The sequence below is a fragment of the Protopterus annectens genome, chromosome 11.part0 (genome assembly GCF_019279795.1).
Source record: "Protopterus annectens isolate FY-2018-M chromosome 11.part0, PAN1.0, whole genome shotgun sequence".
Lineage (NCBI taxonomy): Eukaryota > Metazoa > Chordata > Ceratodontiformes > Protopteridae > Protopterus > Protopterus annectens.
The window spans coordinates 193,609,534-193,630,893 of record NC_056745.1 but is presented as its reverse complement, the minus strand read 5'-3'; positions in this window follow the sequence as shown (position 1 = coordinate 193,630,893).

Below are 21,360 nucleotides of genomic sequence, written 5' to 3'. Positions count from 1 at the left end.
TCAGGATTAATTTAATGTGATTCCACATTCTACAGGGTCAGAATGGTTCTAGGATGCCATTCACCAACATGGAAAACATGACCACAATACTTTTCTGGTTTATACAGAGTTGATGGATTTGGTATTGAAACACAATTTTATATTTTTTGAGGGTGAGTTGTTTAAACAGATCCAGGGAGTGGCCATGTGAGCAAGTTGTGCCCCTACTTATGCCAACATTGTGCTCATGGTTTGGGAAGATAAGTTTGTGTTCCAGTCTGAATATGCACAATATTGGGTATATTACAAACGTTACCTGGATGATATTTGCATTTTTTGGAAAGGTAGTATGGAAAAATTAACAGAATTTATAGACTATCTAAACCATACCACAAATTTTTTGAAATTTACTTCCCATATTACACAAGACTATATGAATTTTCTGGACGTCACTATTAAAAAAGATGTCCTAGGGCAGTAGTTTACATCAAATGTATACAGAAAGGAAACCTTTTCTAACTCATACTTATATTTCACTAGTTCCCATCTGTTTAAACAGAAGAGAAGTATTATCAAGGGACAATTTGTCCGTAGTTGTAGGATGACCTCTTTGGACTCGGACTTCGAAGTTGAAAGTCAGAGAGTCAAAGAAATGTTTATATCTAGGAAGTATCCTAACTATTTAATTGATGAGGTACTGGAGGAAGTAAAAAATGGGAGAAAGGATAGGTTTGCCCCTATTTTGGGAACAGGAGATACAAGTGTGATAGTACCAATAAATGTGCAGGGTATCACACAACAACCAGGGGTGACATTACCAGGGATGAAATCCAGAAACCTTGGGGGTAATTATGTGATGTTTTATAATCAGAATACCTCTAGGGTTAAAAACATTATTACTCAACATTGGAGCAAGTTTAGGTGTTATTCAGAGTTGGACGTTTTGTTTACCAACACCCTAGGATTTACATACAAAAAAAGCAGGAACCTCAAGGATTTGCTGGAGCATAATGTTTCTATTGTTTCATGTAAAAAATTGGGAACCTACAAATGTGGGGCATGTGCCCAATTCCCATATATACTTAGACAGGATTCTGTACACATCCTGTCAAGAGATTATCAGATTCAGAGTAGTAGTTTTTCCAATTGTAATAGTGAAGGTTTGATTTATTTAGCCCTATGCAAAACCTGTGGTGCATTTTACATTGGAAAAACTACTCGTAAACTCAGAAGGAGGATTTATGAGCATTTATATGCTATTAGAGTGGAAGACATCAAAAATGCCTTGTTTAAACATACACTGACATGTCCCCAAGTAAAATGGGGCTTTTTTGTTGTAGAGAAGGTTCAATGTGATGTGAGGAGTGGCCCGTGGCAAAATAGGATAGAGGTGAGAGAAATATTTTGGCAGTTGTTATTGGAAGCCAACAGATTCCCAGGGCTGAATGAATACATATCCATTGCCCCTATTTTAAAAATGAGAGCTGCAAAACTATAAAATAAGTACATATTTTGTTTTGCAAGTTCTTTTTGTTGGTTTTTGATTCAAGTTTATTTATCTGTCCAACACATTGTGATGGTTTTAGTATTTATATATTTATTTAAAAAAAAAAGTGCATGTTTTTATCTATTTTTATCTGTATTTGTGGCAAGATGGTAGGCTGTCACGAACATTTTAGTTATAGGATTTAACTGGTGTCAATTAAACAATTGTTTCAACTATTAATTAAATTTAATTAAACTGGGAGGGGTATCAAGCAGATACAGCCTTCATTCATTCATTTTACATCTGAAGAAGTCTGGTGGACAAAAACGCTTTGTATTGTGTGGCGTTTATGCGATTAAACCTGCTGCTGCTTACACCTACAGGCTTGTGTTTTATTATTACCTCCTGCCTCTTTGGGTGCCTGTTGGGACATTGTAACTGCACTATTTGCACTGCTACTTAACTAAATTCACTCTGCGGAAAAGAAGGTACACAGCACCAGGAAAGGAAGGGAATGAAAAATTAATATGAGGTCAGGTTTCAATTATGACTTAAAGTTGGGGGTAGGGGAAGAACAGACACACGAAAGGGGGACAATAATGGGAAAGTGTGGGTTCTAAGGATAATACATCTGAGGTAGTGACAGTAAAAGGAGTTGCCTTCTAATATCTACAATGGGTAAACTTCTTTTTGTCACTTTGCCCCTACTGCCTGTTAAACATCAGCCATCTCCTGGCCAACTGGCCCATTCTTTACCAATACCAAGGGGAAAGTCAACCCTTAGGGGACATCATTCTAACAGCAATCTAGGGTGGTTTGTAACTTCTTTTTTATGTTTCATAAGTTTCATAAGTAAGTACTAGGCTAGCTGCCCTTGTGGGCCATTTTAAGCCTAGCCAATTTCCCTTTTTGAAAGAATCAAACCCTGTGCCTTGCATTTGAAACCAACCTTCCAACCCAAAGAAAGAGTAGTTTGGGATCATTGGTCTCAGACTCTCATACTTGTTCTTCAAAGTCCAGTGCCTAACCACCATGGCACTAACAATCCATGAAAACTAGGTGTAAGCATCAGGGAGGGAATTTACAATAGGATGAGCACAAAGGATATCCCCCTCACTTCTGTAAGGGTTGTATCCTTCAAAAAGCCCTGTCCCTTTCTATAAAGAATGGGATCTAGTTTCCTCAGTCTTCACCAGGGAAATCCTACATACCCAGTGTGCACCTGAGTGCACATAATTCTCCCCATTCTCTCCTCTGGGAGAGGCAAGAGAGCCACAGCCCTGTAATCCTCTCACTCCCACTCCTTCTCTGGCTCCTCTAGTGCCAGGCACACTAATCAAACCACAGTCACCCTGGTGTCTAGTGTCAGGTATACTAATCAAACCACACTTACCTTGGTCATAGTCAGGACTCCATCCTTTCCCTGGCTCCTGTAGTGCCAGGCATACAAATCAAACCACAGTCACATTGGTCATAGTCAAGACTCCATTCATTTGTGCCACTGACCCAGACTGCATTTATGATGGGAAAACTATGCAAAAGAACAAGACAACAGGGAGAAGCAGAGAGAGAAAAATTTAAGCACAAGGAAAAAAGCCAAGTAAATATATGTGATCCAGCCAAGAGCACACAAAAGGAGGGAAATTAAAAATACAAAATAACAAGAGTAAGAAAAGGGAGAAGGGGGCACTGGACAAGGGGGATAGGCAGCCACAATAAAAGCAGAGGAGGAACTGCAGCACTTCCAGAAGAAACGAAGAAGAGCAGAAGACCAAAGAAAAGCATGGCATGTCACAAGGAAACAGCAAATGGGGGAATAGGAGAGGAAGAGATGCCTACAACATAACAGGCACATGCTAAAAATACCTCAAAACAATACTCAGGGTTTGGTAGCAACATCCCAGCAATGTAAAGAGTGACTGACTGAAAATAAGAATATGGAGATGGAAAAACTGGAGAAATGATAAAAGGAAGACATATACAAGGTAAGCAGAAAACATGTAGAAAATAAGCATAAGTACACAGAAAAACAGGGAGGATGGGAGTATACAGCAAGGGGGGTGGGATCTGAGAAAGTCAGAGTCAGGGAAGAGCAGACGGGGAAAACTAGCTGAAGCTTACATGCACAGCACATATGTACACTGTACCCAAGATGAAAATTCAAGCAAGAGAACTGCTTAGACCAGGACGGGAAGGAGAAAGGAAATAGGGGCTGTAGAGAACGGACTAGAGCTCATGACATGGAACATACTGAGATTACTAAATCCCAAAAAAATGGAACTGTAGGATATGGCATTACTCAAAAGAACAGATAGCTGGCTACAGGAAACTACACTCAAACTTAGGGAATAAAGGAAATTAGAAGTAAAGTCACAAGGCAACAGCTAACCATGTGGGGGGGGGGGTGTGATCATATTTAGGAAAGACCTGCATATTCAAAATCATAAGGCTGAGAAAAAGCAAAGAAGGGAAATGGATAACCTGGTTATCAGATGAAAAACAGGCAATGTGGACAGGCTGAAGTGCAGTGAAGATTTTTTTTTCTTTTTTTTAGGAAGTCTTTCAAAGTCTGGAAAATATGGGAGGGAATCTAGAGAGAAAAATAAAAGAAGAGGACCTTAATATAACATGGATGATCATACAGGCAGGAAGAAAGGGGAAAAAGAAAGCAGCAGAAGAGAAAAGAAAAAAATTCTTAAGGGAAATGGGCAAACACATGCAGAAGTTCGACAAGACAAAAACAGTAATTCAGATTCTCAAGGTGCAAAAAAGGATCAAAGAAACTGAACAGACTATTTATTCCTCAAAAGAAAGTACCTAAAAAGTATAGCAAGACTGCAGCAGGATTAAGGGATATCATGGACTAAGCTCACATCATATTACTGCAAAGATTGTGAGATTTACATACCTCTCAGCTGTCCAGATTTTAGCAGAATGTCCAGATTTTTGGTTAATATTTTTGGCCTGTTCCTCATAAAATGTGGGGTTTTGTGGCAAATCAATGGGATAGTCTGAGGACTGAAGTCACTAAATAATGACACACATTTGAATTTCAGACTTCAAAACCTTCAGAAAATGTATATTAAAACAAACCATGTTACTCTAGCAACTTTATAAAAGCAATAATTAAAATATGTCCTTATTTTTGGGCCTTTGGCCCCACATTTTGTTGGGCATTGTCTAGATTTCTTGCACTAAGAGGTTGAGAGGTATAGAGGGCTAGCAGATGGCAAGAGAACAACAGAAGTAAGAAGAAACAAGTGAAATGAAAAAAGACAGAATAAATGAGTTTTAGGAATGGATGCAGAGCTTCATAGTGGAGAACCAAACAAGTAAGGAAATGCTGGAAAAGAAATAGTGGGGTGGAATAAAAGTAACAACAAGGTGCTAGCTTACATAGGACACAAGGAGATCTCATAGAAACCAGAGACACCTACTGAATATATTGAATGAGGACCTAAAGAAGTACAAAAACAACAGTGACTGAAAGACAGATGCAAACAAGAAAAAAGTTATGGTGGGGGAAGGAGAGAAGGTGGGACAAGCACTAGGATGACAACTAGCAAAAATAAAAAAAAAATACATTCAAAGAACCAGCCTGAAAACATTAAAAGCAAAATAACAGGTTTCTTTAAAGCTGTAGATGCAGTTAGGGAAAGGTAAAAAAACATACACAGATTTGGAGGGAAGGTGGAGAAAAAGGCAGAGAAGTGCTTGATAGACACAATGAAGGGCAAAATGTCATAGAAAAGCTATATACAGCATGAAGGGCAGGAAAGCAACAGATCTAGATGGGTTTCCAAAAGCAATCTTCGCAGCAAAAGAGGAGGCAATTGGATAGAAGACTGCAAGAATGCTGAACAAATGTCTGAAAGATAAGCAGGTGCCAGAAAGAATAAGAAAAGGCAGGGTAGCATTCCTACCAAAAAACAACCAATAGCAGGCCCACAGACCCATAGCCATCAAGTACTAGTTTGCAGATTCGACAAAATCATCCAAAAGATCATACAGTCAAGGAAAAATAGGATTCATCAAACACAGGATGTCTGTTTGAAAGTGCTGGAATTTATGGTTGTCTGTTAAAGAAAGAAATGAAAACTGGGGGATAATTCTATTCAACATCAAGAAAGTCTATGACTTCCAAACACAGCAATTCTTAGAAGAAATACTGAGAGAGCAGGGACGGGACTGAACTTTATAAGTTGGGCTGAAACCATTTACTGAAATCTAAAGGTAGTCTTTGTAGTCAGCAGAAGACTCATGAAGAAAACAGGCATACAGAGAGGAATGAAACAGGGCTGCCCACTGTGGCTTCTTATTCTCGCAATGGAAACCTTGGCTAGACTGATAAGAAAGAAACAGAGAAACCAGAACAGGAGGTGCAAGGGGAAGTATGGTTCCTATTACCTGCAAATGGCTGCATCATGACTACTGGAGATCTGGAAGCACAAACTGGAGTAGCATTCCAATGTTTTGAGGAGTTCAAAAAAGTGGTGGGTCTTAAATGTAATCTGGAGAAAGCAGTTAGATAGGACTAGTGGAAGGTGCCTTCACACACATAAAAGGAGGGGTAACTGAACCTACAATGCAGGCTGGACTCAAAATATTTAAAGTAGAAGATGTGAGAAACAGCTGACAAAACTAAATAAGCACAGTACCAGAAAGTGAAGGAAGAAATACAGAAACAGTCTTGAATAAATAGAAAGCAAAAACATTGAAATTAGCAGGTTACACCTGCCTATAAGAGAGTTAGTTAAAGTATATGAAATGACATACAGAAATTAATCGATAGACATACCAGTGAGAGGGAGCCTGCAGAAGCAAACAGAAAGCAGGTATTGGAGAACTCCCGTCTTGGTATGCTGGAGCTTTTAATATCAATCATGGGTAAGATGACAAGAATTAAAAATGGTTGAGTGTGCATAAAGGGGAACCTTTCCATGTCAGGCTAAGGCTCAGCTAAAGAAAGCAAGAATGGGCAATAGAAAAAAAGTTTAGAAAGACTATAGTTATAAGTAAAATTAAAAGAGCTGAAAGGACTAAATGGAGTCAAGTGGAGCAAAAGTGAGTGGGGAACTGGGAGTTAGGGCAATCATCATCATAATCATCAACCCACTTTTTCCCATTTTCTATATGGGGTTGAGTGTCATTTCAGTTGCTGCCATCTCTATTCATTCAGTGAAACTCTCCTACCTTCTTCGACAGTCATGCATTATTGTCACAGGTATTCTCTCACAGAATCTATCCACCTCTTTGCTGGATGCCCTTGTTTTCTCTTACCTTCTTCTTGCCATTCCTAAATCTTCTTCACCAGATTATCCTCTCCTTTTATGCACATGTGACCAAACCACCATAATCTGTTCTCTTTGACCTTCTCTGTAATTGGTGCTAGTTTGGCTTATACTCTGATGTCATCATTCTGCTGTCTGTTCTGCGGTGTGCAACCTACCACCCAACTCAGGCACCATCTCCATCACCTCTAGTTTCCTCAACTGCCCGGGTTTCTGTATCATACAGTAGTACTGGTTGCACCACTATTTTGTAGACCTTACTTTTCAGCTTCTTTGGCATTCTTCTGTCATGCCCTACCCCTGACACTCATGTGCCTGAGAGCTGCAGCTCCTCTGATTCTAGCTTTGACTTTCTCATTCAAACTTCCCTTTTCCTCAACCACCCCTCACAGATACTTGAAGCTGTTAACCTGCCCCACTATTTTCTCTTCTATTGCAGGTCTCAGCTTGTTCTGATTTCCCCATCTGCTCCCATTACAGCTGTCTTATCTGTGCTCAGTTTCAGCCCATGTGCCTTCAGCTTTGCTTTCCATTCCCTATCCCTTGCTGAAATTCTTGATCAGAGTCATCCACCTGTAATACCACATTGTCTGCATACAGTAGCTATGTTGATCTATCACCTCCTTCCTGTTTCCTAATGTAGTCCATCACCAGTATGAACAACAATGTCTCAGAGCTGGACACCAATGCAAACCCATTTCCACTGGGAGCCCCTCTGTAAGATGGATCACCATTCATACTTGAGTCATTGGGTCCTTGTACATAGCCTGTATAGTCTACCAATGTTTCTAGGACTTTGAACCACCGCAAGACTGCCCGTATCAGCTTCCTTGGGACCTTGTCATATGCTTTCTTCAAGCCTAGGAACTTGGAATCTTTCCTCATCTCAAACTTCTTCTCAACTATATGTCTCGCTGCAAACGTTGGGTAAGTTGTGCTGCATCCTGATCTGAAAATGAACTTCTCATCTCCCATCTCCCTTTCTGCTATTCTGCATATTCATTTATCAATCTCCCTCTCAAGCACTTTCATTCTGTTAACAAGAGTTTGATGCCTCTATACTACCCATAGATGTGGATGCTCCCTTTGGTTTTGTACACTAGCACTAGTATGCTTATTTTCCAGTTATCTGAGATACGCATTTCTCTCCATATTGCTAAGACTGCCCTCACCCAACATCTTGATCATATCTGCTATGGCCTCATTTGAGCCTGCTGATTTCTTAGACTTCATTTTTCTTAGTGCTGTTCTTACTTCTTCTAGGGTGTGCTCCTCTTCTTCTTTCACTATAGGCTATGTCTGGGGCAGTGCTTCTGTGGAGTTTTCTTCATTCAGAAGCTGCTAGAAACACTCTTCACATCTGCCAATGATCTCCTGTGGACTGGTGATCAGGTTATTGCCAGCATCCTTTACAGATGTGTCTAACTATCTTCTTTATATTTCTGCCTTTATCTTGCAATCACATAGTTTATTTGAGCCATCTAATGAACCACTTTCCAGAAGGTGGTAAAGTGCTTATAATGCCTTGCTCTTTGCTACTACAACCAATATTCCTTCTTAACCCAGTCCATCTTTATTATCTCCCACTTCTTCCTGCACTCCTTCTTTCGTTTGATAATTCTGCATTCTGCCACCATCTTTCTTTAGGTACCTTATTTCCATACTTGGCTAGGCCACATAGCTGTTCTGTAATCCTTACACAGGTTATTTTGAGGGAATTGGGGCAATGAACATAGAATAATGATAGTCCATGGATAGAAATCACTGGATCATCACATAGGAAGTAAAGTAGAGGTAAAGAAAGATTGGGAAGAAGATGAAACTATGGAACACAGTATGGTAAAAAGGGAGGGAATAGAAAATAAGCTGTAAGAGACAGGAAAAAACATCAGGAAGAAAACAGCAAAGGAAGCAGAGCTAGGGGAAAGCCTGATAAGGAAATGGGCAGGATGGATAGAGAAAGACAGAGAATGGATGGAAAACATATAAAACTCACATAACAACAGAAGACATAAATCAGAAAGCAAATACAACAATATCAAAACCAAAAAGGAAAATGGAATGGTACCAAACTAGAAGGGGAAAAAATATGGGCATGAGCAGCAGGGATAAAAACCCCAATGAGAATGTGGGATGTGAATCTAAGAAAAATCCACAGATGGGTTCTGACACTAGCTAGACTGAAAACAGAAGATCACACTAAAGTGGGGCTCAGGAAATGTACACTTTCCCTCACTGTAGTGCAATCTCGGAGTCTGTATATATAAGTAGGGGGGGTGTGGGGGGTGCAGGAGGGCTTGCCCCCCTGCAAAACGTGTGTTTTAATGCTGACCAGATGTGAGCATTTCAGTAAAGTCGACATGTTCGACATTCGACTTTAATGAAATGCTTAGTTCGGAATTTACTGTGTTTGGTGTTTCAATTTTCGAACATGTTGTTTGGAAATCTAACATTCGAACGCAGTGAATCCGAATATATGACAGTAAACCATATATATATATATATATATATATATATATATATATATATATATATATATATATATATATATATATACGTCTACTGCTTTATATCGAAAATACTCTTCTTTGAAATAGAGCAGTAGACCCTACACTTCAGTGAAAGTCCACTTAAACGAAAGTGCACTTTTGCTGAAGTCTAGTTCCCCGGGCTACCCCAAAAAAAAAAAAACTAAAACATGTTTTTTCAGGGGGCAAGCCCCCCTGCACCCCCCATGTGAGGGGCTGTGCCCCACACACTCCCCCTACTTAAATATATCAACGACGAGATCGCACTACAGCGAGGAAAAGGGAACATTCCCATTCCACGCTGAAGTTTGACTGCCGAAGTCAATGTTTGAAGTTTCACTACTTCGAACAAGTGGACTTGGTGAAGTGAGGTTCGAAGTAGTGAAACTTCAAACATACTGACAGATCCCATATATATATGTATATATATGTATATATATATATATATATATATATATATGTATATATATGTGTATATATATATATATATATATATATATATATATATATATATATAGATATATATATATATATATATATATATATATATATATATATATATATATATAAATATATATATATATATATATATATATATATATATATATATCTATATATATATATATATATATACACACACACACACACACACACACACACACACACACACACACACACACACGCACACACAGTGGATATAAAAAGTGTACACACCCCTGTTAAAATGCCACGGTTTTGTGATATAAATAAATGAGACCACAATCAATCATTTTAAATCTTTTCCCACCTTTAATGTGACCTATAACCTGTACAATTAAACTGAAAAACAAACAAATCTGTTAGGGAAAAAATATAAAAAATAAAAAACGTACAATAAGCTGGTTGCATAAGTGTGCACACCCTTAAACTAATACTTTGTTGAAGCACCTTTTGATTTAATTACAACAATCCGTCTTCTTGGGTAGGAGTCTATCAGCATGGAACATCTTGACTTGCCAATATTTGCCCACTCTTCCTTGCAAAAGTGCTCCAAATCTGTCAGATTGTGAGGGCGTCTCTTGTGCATAGCCCTCTTCAGGTTGCTCCACAGATTTTCTGTTGGATTTAAGTCTGGGCTCTGGCTGGGCCATTGCAAAACTTTAATTTTCTTCTGGTGAAGCCATTCTTTTGTTGATTTGGATGTATGCTTGGAGTCATTGCCATGTTGAAAGGTGAAATTCCTCTTCATCTTCAGCTTTCTAGAAGGTGCCTGAAGGTTTTGGGCCAAAAGTGACTGGTATTTGGAACAGTTCATAATTCCCTCCACCTTGACTAGAGCCTCAGTTCCAGCTGAAGAAAAGCAACCCCAAAGCATGATACTGCCACCACCATGCTTCACTGTGGGGATGGTGTTCTTTTGGTGATGTGAAGTGTTGCTTTTGTGCCAAACGTACCTTTTGGAATTGTGGCCAAAAAGTTCAACCTTGGTCTCATCAGACCATAACACATTTTTCCACATGCTTTTGTGAGACTTAATGTATTGTTTTACAAATGTTAGCTGTACCTGGATGTTTTTCTGTATAATAAAAGGCTTCCGTTTTGCAACCCTACCCCATAGCCCAGACATATGGAGAATACAGGAGATTGTTGTCACATGTAGTACACAATCAGTACTTGCCAGAAATTCCTGCAGCTCCTTCAGTGTTGCTGTATGTCACTTGGCAACCTCCCTGACCAGTTTTTGTCTTGCCTTTTCATCAATTTTGGAGGGACATCCAGTTCTTTGCAAAGTCACTGTTGCCTCATATTTTCTCCACTTTTTGATGACTGTCTTCAGTGTGTTCCATGGTATATCCAATGTTGTGGAATTTTTTTTTGTAACCTTCTCCTGACTGATAATTTTCAACAATGAGATCACTATGATGCTTTGTAAGCTCTCTGCGAACCATGGCTTTTGCTGTAGCAGGCAACTGAGTAAATGTCAGGAAAATCCTACTAGAAAAGCTGAACTTTATTTGGGGTTAAACAGAGTCTCTTTAATTGATGGCAGGTGTGTATCCAAGAAGACTGAATGTTGTAATTAAATCAAAAGGTGCTTCAAGAAAGGATTAGTTTAAGGGTGTGCACACTTACGCAACCAACTTATTGTACATTTTTTATATTTTATATTTTTTCCCCTAACAGATATGTTTGGTTTTCAATTGAATTGTACACGTTATAGGTCACATTAAAGCTGGGGAAACTTTTGAAATGATTTATTGCACTCTAATTTTTTTATATCACAAAAACCTGATATTTTAACAAGGGTGTGTACACTTTTTATATCCACTGTGTGTGTGTGTGTGTGTGTGTGTGTGTGTGTGTGTGTGTGTGTGTGTGTGTGTGTGTGTATATATATATATATATATATATATATATATATATATATATATACATACCTATATATATATATATATATATATATATATATATATATATATATATATATATACTTATAGATACAGATATATATATATATACCTTTATATATATATATATATATATATATATATATATATATATACTTTTATATATATATACATATATATATATATACCTTTATATATATATATATATATATATATATATATATATATATACCTATATACATATAGATATAGATGTACATATAGATATATATTTCTAAGCCAGGAGGATAAAGTCAATTTGGAAACAGGTTTACCAAATCTGGGTCCTGCAAAGGCCACAAACAATTGATCTGTTTTCTGAAAGATTTAGTCCTGTCCAAATACCAATGAAGCTGCTGATGCACATAAAGGGTGTGCAAAAGGTACTCCCCTCTATTAGAATGCCGAGGGAAGAAAACCGGCAGGTCAATAGATTGGTTAATGGAAAATCCAGAAATGACCTTGGGCAAGAAAGAAGGGTCAGTACCAAGGGTCACCCTATCCATGTGGAAGATGAAGTAAGGTCTCTTGACACTCAAGGCCTGCAGCTCAGATACTCTTCTCACTGAAGTAAGTGCTACTAAAAGTAAGGTTTTCCATGACAAAAACTTTAAATCACATGAATCAAAGGGCTCAAAAGGAGGACCTGTGAGAGATTGAAGCACCAATGTCAAGTCCCAGGGTTCTAAGGGAGGCTTGACCAGAGGTTTAACGTGTAGTACTCCTTTCAAAAATGTCTTGCATAGGTGGTGTGACATGAAAATTGGCGATAGTTGCTAAATGCACATTGATCGTCGATGCTGAGGTTCCTGCATGTAAAAGAGTCATCAGATATTGAAGGACCTTTTGAATAGACATAGAGAAGGTATCTATGCTCTGATCTTTGGTCCAAATAGAAAACCTAGTCCACTTACTAAAGTGTGAAGCCAGAAGAATTTCATGAACAGGAGATGGGATGTCAGGCAGCCTGGAAATCACTGGATGGGGATGAATCAGTCCCTGAAGATGAGATAATAGGACTTGGGAATAATCCAGGATCCACGGGCTGTAAATCAGATGAGGCCATAGAAATGGGAAACAGACTTGAGAGGGCCAATAGGGGGCAATGAAGATCACTTTGCTTCTCAACCTCTGAGCTTTCTGAAGAAATTTTGGAATGAAGGGAAACGGGGGAAAGGCATACAGAAGACCCAGGGGCCAATCGTGCATTAGAGCATCCCCCAGAGGTTCCCCCTGAGGGGGGATCAAGACAAAGTAGCTTCTGCATTTGTTGTTTAAGGAGGAAGCAAACAAGTTGCAGCAAGGCTTGCCCCAGCATCAGAAGATCCGATCCGCTGTTACAGGGTAGAGGGACCACTCATGAAGCATCAGGATGTTCCTGCTCAGACTGTCTGCAATAAGTTTGGAACTCAAGGGAATGTGCGTTGCTATAAGAAAGCGGTTGGAAGCTATCACCCAGTGCCAAATCCTCATGACCTCCCAATAGAATGGGTAAGACCTGGTTCTGCCTTGCTTGATGATATGCCAGACGACTGCCATGTTGTCTGAATGAATTGCAATGGTCTTAGAAGGTAGGGATGCATGGAGTGCTTGCAATGCTAAGAGAACTGTCCTCAGTTCCAGGACATTTATGTGCAAATTTTCCTCCATGGGGGACCAGGTGCCTTGGACCGTCTTTCCCTGGAAATGCCCCCCCCCCCCACCCTGATAGGATTAATTTGTGGCTTCATCCACCATAGCATTTCTTCCTTGAAACAGTTTGTAAGATGTATCATGTGGTCGAGTGGATGAGTTCAAAACGACCATTGTGCGGAAAGGAGCCACTGCAGCATTCTCACATGCAGCCTCGCCAGTGGTACTAACGTAATGGCAGCCTAAGAGTTGCAGTACAAGGTGTGCTGATACATAGGTCTGAGGAAGAAGGTCTTGGATTTGGTGTCTTATTTTCGAAAGCCTGTGAGGCGGGAGAGAAGTTTGACAGGATGTTGTGTCGAAGACTGCTCCAATAAATTCCAGTGTCTTTGTTAGGGACATTTGAGATTTTTCCCTGTTGATTGTAATCCCCAAGCATTGAACGAGACCTTGAGGGTAAGAGAGGCTGCGAACTAGGAGATTCCTGGTTGGAGCGGTAAGGAGCCAATCATCTAGATACAGAAACACCTATAATCCTTGTAGTCAAAGATGAGCTACCACAACTGCCATACATTTGGTGAACACTCGGGGGGCTGTCGAGAGACCGAATGGCAGTGCCCTGAACTGGTAGTGATTGGCTCCCAGCCGAAAGTGGAGAAACGTCCAGGAGTGGTGATCCATCTTTATGTGGTAGTACACGTCCTGGAGGTCTATAGAGCACATCCAGTTGTCCCTCCCTAGGAAGGGGAGAATGGACTATATCGTGACCATCCAGAATTTTTGAGATTTGATAAATATGTTCAATAGGGTGAAATACAGGATTGGTCTCCAGTCCCCTGTCTTTTTTGGCACTAAAAAGAACCTTGAGTAAAACCTGGATCCTGTCTGGTCTGGTGGGACTGGTTGGATGACTCTTTTTCTTAGCAGCTTTTCTATTTCTAAGGCTGCTAATTCCCTCTGATTGGATGGTACATAGGGGATTCATTTGACGGGTCTGGAAGTTAAATTGAATGGTATTTGGCAGCCTCTGGATATTACTCTCTCCACCCAAATATTGGTAGTAATAAGTTGCCAGGCTGGTAGGTGCAGAAAAAAATTACCCCTGACTGCTTCCAGAGGAAAGCAATCAGGCCACTGCTCAGGAGCACTGTTAGGGTCTGCCAGAGAAAGAGTCTCTAGTGTCCTGGTTACGTGAGCCCCCTCTACCTCAAAAGGGGCATCGTCCAGATGAGTTGCTCCCTCTGCCCCGGGGGAATTGCTCACCACGAGAGTCACGAAAAGATCCTTGGGATTTCTTGAACCACATTTTCCCTCCCTTCTGGTTCCTGGAGTAGTATCTCTGGGGGTTGGAAAAGCGTATGCCCACAGCAAACAAGATCTTTCTATCTTTCTCACTTCGTGCAAGTGTGTCTCGTACTTTGGGTCCAAAAAGTGCAGATTCATCGACAGGTGCATTGACGAAGGAAGATTTAAAGGGGTTTGCGAAGTCACACAACTGCATCCAAGCATTACATCTCATGGCAATGGCTGATGTGGCAGCTCAAGCTGCCCCCTCGGTGGTGTGAGATATCAAATGCATCGAGGAGTTCGAGATGGATTCAAGGGTAGCTAGCTGTGAGGCGACAGTGTCACGCACCTCATAAGGCAGTACCTCCACCAAAGAAGAAGACATTTCAGAAATTAGGTTTCTTTGGAGGCGAGTGAAGTGTGCCAGATAGTTCAGCGACCGAATGGCAAAGGTCACTGAAGCATAGGTCTGCTTCCCTAGTCTGAACATGGTCTGAGACTCCCTGTTCAGAGGATGGACAATGGAACTATCTTCTGCCAGTTCCCTCTTGGTGGCCGTCGCCATGACCATAGAATCAACTGTCAACTGCTTGGACCAGTGGGGCTGGTCTTCAGGTGTAGATAACATTTTGTCTGGCCTCCGGGGGACAGGTTCTATGTTGTCCTGGGCCTTCCAGGCATGCTGCACAATGAGCTTACAAGGTCATCTGCCAGTGGGGTCAACCAAGAAGTAGATGGCTGGGCATGGAAGGCCTGCAAGAACACTGATTCCTCAGAAGAAGAGTTAGAGGACTTCCAGTCTCCCCGCTGCTTGAGAATTTCAAGAATGTCTCTGAATGAGATGTCATTTGAGGGAGACCATGGGGACCCTACCCCCTCATCACAATCAGTGTCTTTGGTGATAGATTTCTCAGGGGAACCAAGGTGCTTCCTCTTGCACCATTTCTTTCAGGGTGGCTCCCCAGTGGGATCTTTAGAGGAGGACTCCGGAGAAGGGGTTCCCTTCAAAGGGGGGGGGGGTCTTGTGGCTTTGGTACCCAGGATCCTGAAATAGGGGGTTGGGACAGCTGCATGCTCGGGGGGGGTTGATGCTGATGTCATTGGTGCTGATTGCAAGCCTGCGGAGGCAAGGACCCTCTCCATCTCCTGGAAAGCAGGCCCACCCAAGAAGGGATGGGAGCCCGGAACCGAGAAGGACAACCTTGGAACCGGGGTCACACCCTGCCCTGAGGAGCCCACATGCAGGTGAGGAGCCCCAAGATGACTGGAAGCCTTTGGAGCCATGGACATAGATGGCGCCAGCGAGAAAATAGGGGTGGGGCTAGGTACCAAGGTATGGACGGTCCAAGCACTGCTCCGAGAGAGAGAGTTGGCTCCACCGGAGCCGATGCAGCAAGGGTGGTCAGTGCCAACATGGGAAAAACTGCTGTTGGAGCCAAGACAGTATGCACCAGGGTGGACATCAGTACCGAAATCTCAGGGACCTGGGTAGAGGCTGGAAGAGGATAAACAGGGGAAGATGTAGTAAAAGATTCCGAGCCAAGAGGGATGGAAGGTCTAGCTGAAATGGGCAATCCCCTAGCTGCCAGAAGTTGGTCCACAACCCACACTAGGTCTAATTCAGAAAAACTCCTGGTGGATCTAAACAAGGCTGCTGAAGGAGAATCAGGTCTTTCTAGAAAGGGGCTAAACCTCTGCCCCAAAAAAGGCTCATAAGTTGGAGAGTATATTGTTCTTGGCAGATATTTGACTTTAGGAGCAGATGGAGCCGAAGAAACTATTGGCACCGTGGCTGGAGATGGTACCGGAGCAGGTACAGTCATAGGAGGCAATGCTGGATCAAAGGATGGCACCAAAGTCAGTGGTGCGGAGGCTGGAACCGAAATAGGGATGAATATCATAGAAGGCACCGTGGGCGAAGATACAGCGCCTGCTGCCAAAGAGGTCTGCGCTGAGGGTGCCAGAGAAGCTTGGAGCCGACTCAGTTCCATAACTGACGGAGATGCAGGAACTGAGTGACTCTGTTTTTCCTTATGTTTTTGGTCTTTGGAGGGGGTGAGACCTCTGACCCAGATAGAGCCTCCGAAAAAGGTGTCTTAATTAAACCTTTTAAAATAAGTTTATTTTAACTTTCTGCTAGTGTACGATTACTAAAACTAACACAAATGTCACAGTCAACTTTAATATGGTCCACGCCCAAACAGTAGACACAAGGAGCGTGTCCCTCCAAGTTGGGCATCTTATGCCCACACTTGTCACATTGTTTAAATCCCAACTTAGCTTTGTCTGACATAGTAAGGCAACAAGGCTATCCTAATAGAAGAAACAAAAGAAGGGAGAGAAAAAAAAGTGAGAGAATATCAACGATGGTATTAAAAAATACCACAAGTGCTAAGAAAGGGCCTACCAAAGGCAGGACAGAGGTACAGTACCAACAATGGCAGAAATTTAATTACCAAGGTAAATGGTAGGGAATAGAAGTAGGTTATAGGCAACAGTGAGGAATGGCTAAATTGACTGAAAAATAAGAAATTTTGAGGAGAAACTATATTAAAAATCACAATTTTCCACTTAGCTTTGAGAGAGATGGCTAGCACTTCTGATGAGGAATGCGGCAAACAAGATCTGCAGTAACTAGGAGAGGGGCATTGTGTGTAGGTCTTAGCTGAGAGTTTTGGGCTGGCGCGATCTTGGAAATGGCATTATCTGTTCCGAGAACGGAGCTGAAGTCCTAATTGTAATGAATAAACACAGATTTACAACATCAGATTCAGTATTTCGAGCCCATAAAGTGGAATCCTGAAAACAACAAAACCTCAGAAGTGCAAAATTCCAAACTTCGCACACCGGAGATTTTGAATTAGCGTTTCCGGTGTTTCGCTCTGGTTGTGGATTCAGGTAAGTGTTTATTTGTTAAGGGTTTTGGATAGGGGCTGTGGTGTGTTAGTGTGTTTTATTGCTGTGATGTGTGTGTGCGAGGAGAATGCAGCTTGTGTGGTGTTGTTTTGTGTGTGTTTGTATGTAGTGCGACCTCGGAGTTAGAATATTTAAGTAGGGCGGGTGTAGGTGCCCCCCACATAGGGGGTGAAGGGGGGGCTTGCCACCTATTTTATGTAGTAGAGAGCTTGTGTTTGCGTGTGGGGAGGAAGGTGTGTGTGTGTGGAGTAGAAGCGCTAATTCAAAATCTCCTGTGTACGATATTTTGAATTTCGCACTTCTGAGTTTTCGTTGTTTTCAGGTTTTGACTTTATAGCCTCGAAATACTGAATTTCGATATTTCAGTATTTCGATGATATTAAGTGAATCCATATATATATATATATATATATATATATATATATATATATCTAGGTCTACTGCTTTTCATCGAATACCACGTATTCGAAAAAGAGCAGTAGACCACTCAGTTACACGAAAGTGCACTTATTCGAAAATGCACTTTTGCGAACTCAGCTTCTATGAATGGATTGCACCACAGTGGAGGACAGCAGGAAAACATGCTATATCCTCCACTGTGGTGCGGTAGTTACGGACCTTAGGATTAGGGCGCGGGTCATGGCAAGGGGATAGCCCTACTAGCTATCCCCTTACCATGACCCACGCCCTAACCCTAACCCTAAGGTCCATAACTACTGCACTAAAGTCAGTAGTAGCCCGTTCGTTGAAGCGGGTTTCGCGAAAGTGCACTTTTGATTAAGTGCACTTTCGCATACCCAGGGTCTACTGTGTGAGTTCGAAGAAGTGTATTTTCAAACTTATACAGTAGACCCATATATATATATATATATATATATATATATATATATATATATATATCGGTCTACTTCAGAAGGGTGGAAGGTTGCTATACTGGTTAAATTGTTTACCTTATAAGGCAGGGTTTGATTCTCACATAGAATAACTGGCTAGACTTAAAATGGTCCATAAGAGCAGTTAGCCTAGTACTAACCTATGATCGAACTTTTGAAAGTTTGAATTTCATATGGCTGAGACCATATGATCAAAGTTTCAAAACTTCAAACACCTGAATTAAAAATAAAACCAAAACAAAAATATTATCCTAGATGTTTTTGCAGGGGAGGCAAGCCTCCCTGCAACTCCACAACCCCTGCTTTTTAAATACACCAACTCTGAGATCGCACTACAGCGAGAAAAAGGGAAAATTTCCCATTCCGCGCTGTATTGAGATCTCCATTCAGTATGTTCAAAGTTTTAAAACATCATATGGTCTTGGTCATATGAAAGTCGGAAGGGGACCCATATATACATACATATGGGTCTATATTATAAAATCGAAGTTCAAAAACTTCGAATGTTATAATATTGAACCCTTTGGTGCGAAAGCTGAGAATAGTGAAGCCTCGGAACATCTAAATTTTACCTAGGGTTAGATTTCGGTGGTCCTTGGCTTCGCTATTTACAGCAGTGTGGTGCAATGGTTACAGACAGGGTTTAGGGAAGTGAGCAAACGGAGGTTACGGATTGGGTACAGGTAAGTGTGGTGCGATGGTTACGGATGGGGTTAAGGTAAGTGAGCAATCTGACTGGGTTAAGGTGAGTGTGCGGTAGTTAGGGACTTTAGGGTTAGGACGCAGGTGAGGTGAGTGTGCTATAGTGACAGACTTTAGAGTCAGGGGCGGGTTAAGTGAGTTAGGGTTAGGGCGCCGGTCAGGTAAATGTGTGATTGTGTGGATGTGAGAGTTAGGGTGGGGTAAGTGAGTTAGAGTTAGGGAGCGGGTAAGGTGAGTGTGCGATAGTTAGGGACCTTAGGGTTAGCGTTGGGTTAAGGTAAGTGGGTAGCTAGTGGTGTATGTCTGGTTTAGTGTAGGGTTTCATGAAGTGTATGTGTGTGGATTATTTATTTTGGTGTGCTAGAGTTGTGTGTATGTTTGTCGGAACAGCATTTTTTTTCCCTGGGAAAAAATTTGCTATTCTGACTGTTCAGTTTTCTGGTGTTTCGATTGAATGGGGTCAATATTATAACATTCGATGTTTTTAGACTTCGATGTTATAATATAGACTCTATATATATCTATAAGTATCTTCACACCACCACCTCCATCAGAGGATGCAGACAACTATGCTGAACTGTACGCCAGTGCTGTATACAAGCACCTGTACAACTGCATGGACTCAGCCATAACCAACAGAACTAAAACCTGCTCCTCAAGGCAACACAAACCTGTCTGGTGGACATCCTCTATCAACAGGTTTTACAACAAAAGGAAGAAACTGTTGTCCAAGTGTAAAAAGGAACAAATTCCGAATTGGAGAAACTCCCTCCTCAGCCTCAACAAGCAAATTACATCACTAGAGAAAACCTCCAAAGTCAATTATAAGTTAAAAACAGCCTCCAAAACAAAGGGAAATAACAAGGCCTTCTTCAGTAATGTCAGGAATCTCCATGGCAAAGCCCAGGTTTGTTCCAAATTGGAACTTAATGGTATCACCTACACTAATCCTGTTGACTTAGCCAACCTGTTAGCTGGTTCAGAGCAAATTTCATCCCCCTGTCCCCCCAAAGACCCATTTGACATCCCCAGTACTTGTCCCACACCTCACATCTTTGTAGATGATGTATTAAAGGCCCTATCCAAGGCAAAGAACACAGCTTCCATGGAACCTAATACTATCCCAGTCTGTATTCTGCACCATTTTGCCATTCAGCGCCCTATTCAACCACAGCCTAATTACAGGCTTCATCCCAGCAGAGTGGAGAACTGCCATTGCCATCCCCTTGCACAAAAGTGGTACCACTACTGACCCAGGAAACTATCGCCCCATTAGCTTGACATGTCTGATCTGTAAAGCCATGGAGCATATTATTATGGATCTCATAAACAAGGACATAGGCAATCTCCAAGCACTTGACCCCAACCAATTCGGAATCATCAGGGGCAATTATTGCCTATTAAACCTGGTTGACTTCTTTGAGACTGTCACCAAGTCCATGGATGAGGGAAAGTCAGTGCATACAGCTTACCTTGACTTGGCCAAGGCTTTTGATAAAATCCACCACTTGAGCATCATCGAAAAGCTAACACAACTTGGCGTAAATCCCTGTTTTGTCAGGTGGGTGGCCAACTGGCTCACCAATAGGACTCACAAGGTCAAAATAAGCACCACCACCTCCTACAGTAGACCTGTCACTAGTGGTGTTTCCCCAGGGATCAGTCCTAGGACCTCTACTGTTTGTCATCTACTTTTCAGAGGTCCAAGCAAAGACAAGGGGCTGTGGCTGACCAAGTCTGTGGATGACTGTAAGTTGGATGCTGTCACTGACTCCCCAAATGATAGCAACATACTGCAAGAGGGTCTCACAGCTACAAATAACTGGTGCCAAAGTCATGGTTTTAAGTTAAATGCAAAAAAAAAAGTATTATCATACCATTTGGCAAAAACAAGGCCCCTACTGATTATCACATCAATGGCAACCCCCTAAGCACACAAACTGTGGTGAGAGACCTCGGTACTCAAGTTGACAACAATCTCACATTCAATCATCATGTGGCGGCAGTGGTCAGAAAAGCCTTTTACTTGGTTCATCTCATAAATAAAGGGACTGCATCCAGAAAAGAGGAGTTATTAGCTCTCTGTACTCCACCCTCATTAAGCCTATAATTGAGTACAATGCCCCGTTTAGTACGTACCTCTCCCAAACACCTGCACCAACTTAAAAGGACACAGAAATACCTCACAAAGAAAATCCATGGCCTACAACATCTGTGAGG